This window comes from Raphanus sativus, chromosome 5 (genome assembly GCF_000801105.2).
Source record: "Raphanus sativus cultivar WK10039 chromosome 5, ASM80110v3, whole genome shotgun sequence".
NCBI classification, from domain to species: Eukaryota; Viridiplantae; Streptophyta; class Magnoliopsida; order Brassicales; family Brassicaceae; genus Raphanus; species Raphanus sativus.
Window position 1 is genome coordinate 23,413,091 of NC_079515.1, and position 4,768 is coordinate 23,417,858.

Sequence of the window (4,768 nt, forward strand, 5' to 3'; positions counted from 1 at the left end):
CTCTCACATGATGTGTCTTCCAAGCGTCGTCTAGATCTGAGAGGCGGTGTATGTTCAGTATAAATATATGTTAGTTTCCTCTCCTTGAACTCTTGAACTCTTCTTATCATCGTATCGCTCGAAGAAGCATGATATTTATTCATGTTCTGTATCGCAGAAGTACCACTATTCTGATTTGGTTCTGTTTTATGTTTGCGTGTGTATGTGTGAATTTTCGGTTTATGTAAAAGTATCGTTTTTTTGTCTGTCTGCAAATTTCATAAACTTTTTCTTATGTGGGTTTTAGTGCTTCTACTGTCACTAAATTGAAGGCTTTGTTTGTTGTAGGTGTATCTTTCTCAAACATAGAAGAGACATTAACCCTTGCATTTTCTCAGCACCAGCTTTAGTCCGGCATTTATTCACACATCTGCGTTTACACATGAACAAAATTGTTTATCTTTTTTACTTTAGTCAGTTCTAATGATCATCTTTTTCTAAAACACGTGGGGCCATGTGCAGGATAGAACGTTATATGTGGAGCTTCATTTGTTCGAAGCTGCTAAAGAAGGAGGATGGTTCGGACACCACTGTTTATATACGGTTTACTTTCTTTCTACACTGCAATACTCCTGGCTTCTACCTCGACAATGAGTCTGACCTCAAGACCTATCCCAAAATTGGCCAAGCTGCGTTTGATGCCACCAGACGTATCTTTTTCGTTAAGGGGCTATTTTTTTCAAAAGATTATAAATCTATCTTCATAGTGAAGGTTGTAAAAGTTAGGAAACATAATGTGGTTAGTCTTTTGGATTTTGAACAAATGGAACAACTAAAAAGCTAAAGGCATCAAGTAGATCAGTCAGTCAATCTCTTTCAGAAGTATCTGAAATTATATTATAGTTACAAATGAATGAGATGCTATTCTTAAGTGATTAACCCAGTTTGTTTTAAATAAATGTAAGATGATAGTTGAGCCTCTCTTTCAGATATATAAAATATATGTTAATTTGAGATTTACTTGCTAAATTATGTCTGTACAAATGACTTAGTACAATGTTTTTAGCTTTAGATGGTTAAGAAAAACGTTTTGCAAGAAGGTACAAATTTATATGTGAACATATGGTTATCATAGTTACCGATTGTGTTCAAGTTACCAAATGGTTAAGCAAAACTAATAATAAAAAGACAAGAAGGTTGTAGAAATTTAAAGGCGGAGACGAAATTCTATTTATTAAAGAAAATTATTCAAGATTAAGAATAAAATGAATTAAGGATAGAATATTCAAAACAAGAAAGAAACGATTTTTTTTGAACGTCTGAATCGATTATTATCGAATAATTATGCTATTACAACGATGATTACAAAGACGATTTTACAGCCGACAATTCTACCACCCTATTAAAATACACGTCTGACTGCACCACTCTGAGCCGTCCTATGAAATTCGTGTTCGAATATTTAATATGGGTTAAATTGATTGTCTATATATTTTTTCTTAGAAAAAGCGTCGGTTACATATCGTGCATTATCATGTGTAATCCAAAGACAACAATATAGATTTTTAAGCACATAACATAATTTGTTATACTTTGTCTTTTTTGTTTTACTTTGTCGATAACGGTGTTTTCATAATCGGTTAGGGTCATTATTCATAAATGATTATATATAGCAAAAAAAATATAGATGTTGCAAAATTGATTATGTATATAAAATAGTTCTAAGACAAGGTGGAACATAATTGATTATATATATATATCAAAATATTTTTTTTTAATTCTCTTGAAAGTTATGAATTTAATGTATTTAAACCCAAAATAAGCTTTATTTATAGATAACCAAAATAAGTAAAATAAAATAATATTAAGATCATAACAAAAACTCAATTATTTTTATTCATTCTGTTTATCATGTTATATGTATAATATTTGTAGTAACTAAAAATATCACAAATTTTAATAACTGAGAAGTAAATTAATATGAATTAGACTTATATATTTATAACATATGTCAATTCAGTATAATGAAATATACTTACAAAATATAGTTAAAATTATTTTTTTAACAATCGTAACAACCTCATCACGTGCAACAATGATTTTAATCAGCTTTCGTTTCAAGATAGGAGCATAAAACAATGACAAATACGCAAGTAGAACTTGGTGCAGTACTGCATACCGTAGTTTGACATAACATTAAGCATTCTAGAACTATTTCTTCTCTTTGCAGCCTCGCGAAACTGAGCAAACAAAAATCAGTATTTTTGAAACACAATATGTTATAAAATTGGTATTTTAAAATTGATATTTCATTATTTTATCAAATTGTATTATATATATTTTAACTGATTTGGTTTTGAGTTAGACTAATTTATTATCATGATCAATTTAATTAGTGTAAATGTTTTTTAAATCTTGAAACTTCTTGAATTAAATATAGTAATATAAACTTCAGATTTTATTTTATTATGCCAAAGTGAAATAAAATAATAACTATATATATATATAATATATATATTCTAATTTACTTTTGCTAATTTTATATTTTCTGAAAAATAGAGAATAGTGAAGATTGTTGTCACTTTAAAAATCCAAAATTGATTATTAAAAATAACAATATGGTCTCAAAACTCTATTCATTATTTATTTGTGTATAATATCATTTTCAATTCACGATGTTTTGTTTTCAAATGCTTCATAAAATTAATATAAATTCATATAGAATCATTTTTACTATAACTTCCCGCCCGTAGGGCGGGCCAATCCTAGTCTTTATATATAAAGAACTGTTTTCATCCCTCCTGTGAAGCCACGTCGGATGACAAGTCACAAAGTCGAGTGCTGTGCGGCCGCCACGTCGGATTGATTAATGAAACGCTGCGCAGCGTCCTTCGTGTTTACGTTTGGGCTTTTCATTGCTATCCGGTCTTGAAGCCCATCGACCAGAGCGTAACCCTAATCAGCGGTGGTGCGCATCTTCGTGTTTATCGTTTCGCTTTGATCGGCGGAAGGGACGATCCAGTTCCTGTAACGATTTTCATGGTGATTAATCATCTTAACTCCTCCTAATTAGTGAGCCCACTTGGAAGCTTTCGCTGGCGATGTACTACGTCGGCTAGATCTGCTATAAATATGTTACGATCCCTTCTCTGCGAATCGCGATCTCTGCATCTCTCTTTTTATCATCTCACTCATATTCATACGATCTCTGCATCTCTCTATTAATCATCTCACTCATATTCATATCTGTCTCAACCACAAAGACTGAGATGGTCTGTAGTTGTTTACTTCTTTCTTACTCAATACTCAACCTGTTGTTTATGAGTGAGATGATTAACAGAGAGATGCAAAGATGTAATGTATATGAAGTTCCTTATCATATTTAACCAAGGAAGCTTGAAGATCATCAGCCACCATCCCTACTTCAAGTGGAGATACAAAACATAGACAGATTCTCAGGAGTTGATTGCTTAGATCTCCTCCTTCTCCATTCTATTTTTCCATTCATTCTGTTAGCTGATACATTTTTATTTGTTTTCTTCCTGTGTCAGAGATTAGTTGTCGACAGGTGCATCACGAGGTGGCGGTGAGAGATCAGCTGGAGAAGAAAGATGGACGTGGACGTGTCCAGATGGACGTCCATGGACAGAGTGTCCAGTTGACATCCTTAGATCCAGAGTGAAAGAAGACAGCCAGAGTTTCACGACAGACAAGAAAGTCAATATTAACAAACCTTTGAACACGATCTACAATAAGACAAGTCTATGTAGTTTCTTTGGATCTAAAACAATAGCTTGCATCCGTAAAATTCATCAGGTCTTTGCTCACAAACATTATTAGCAGATAAACTCTCTCAGGCGGATTAACTACGCCGACCAACCAGGATCCTATTTGTCTCTTATGCCAACACTTACAAGACGTTCATTCATCATGTACCAATCTCGGTAAAACCAAGCTAGATTATTTCTTTTCTTTTTTTCATCGTAGTTCAGTTCTTCATGATTTTAATACCATCGTAAGTTACTTACTGTTAGTATCATCTTTAAATCTCAACATTAGTAGAGAACTTCCACAAAAACAATATATACGATGAAGCAGCAGATGTGTTATATTGAATTTAAACCACTTGCTTCAGATTCTATGATTTACGTTGAGATCCGTACGGACCATAGACAAATACGGTGAAGGAATGGAATTGACGTGCTGGAAGCCTGAGGCTTAACGAACGGGTCTTTCTGATAATGAGGTATGCTCTCTTTTGTACTGGAAACAACATCTGCAACAATAAATAATTGGTGAGTGTCTATGAGAAGTTTTTGGATGGCTTATGTTAGACAGATTGAAAGATATACTTTGCTATGCTATTTTGAATTTAGTTATGTTAGAATACCAAAGCGTACATGGTCTTGGTAATTCATATTTTTTATTCTTCTATTTCTTATAACACAGTGACTGGTGAGTCTCTATGGGAGGATTTTAGCATTTTAAGGCTTCTAAAGTGTCAGTGATTCACACTCAGCTTACTTTCTCAAGAACAATTAATCTCGAGCAAGCTGCTCAGATTCTGCGAAGCATGAAACATTGAACGTGGTGAGAGTATAGTAGTTGCTGTGGATTTTCCCTGGAGTCCGCCGTGGTTTTGTTATTCTATTTTATTTAGATTGATAACTCTTTTATTTTCTTCTATCTTATGTTTCAATTGTGGGATTCAGTGAGAAATTATGATTTTTGGTTTTGATTCATAAATCGAAGATTAGTATTTTGTTTTAGTGTTTTTTGTTATATATAT

The 4,768-nt window shown here is 32.8% G+C and overlaps 1 long non-coding RNA gene across 1 annotated transcript; it reads left to right on the forward strand.

The window, feature by feature from the left end:
- The first annotated feature begins 2,933 nt into the window (after positions 1-2,933).
- LOC130512606 (uncharacterized) lies at positions 2,934-4,768 on the forward strand. Its single transcript, XR_008946178.1, has 3 exons — positions 2,934-3,923; positions 4,115-4,225; positions 4,429-4,768. It is a non-coding gene; the product is annotated as an uncharacterized LOC130512606 (long non-coding RNA).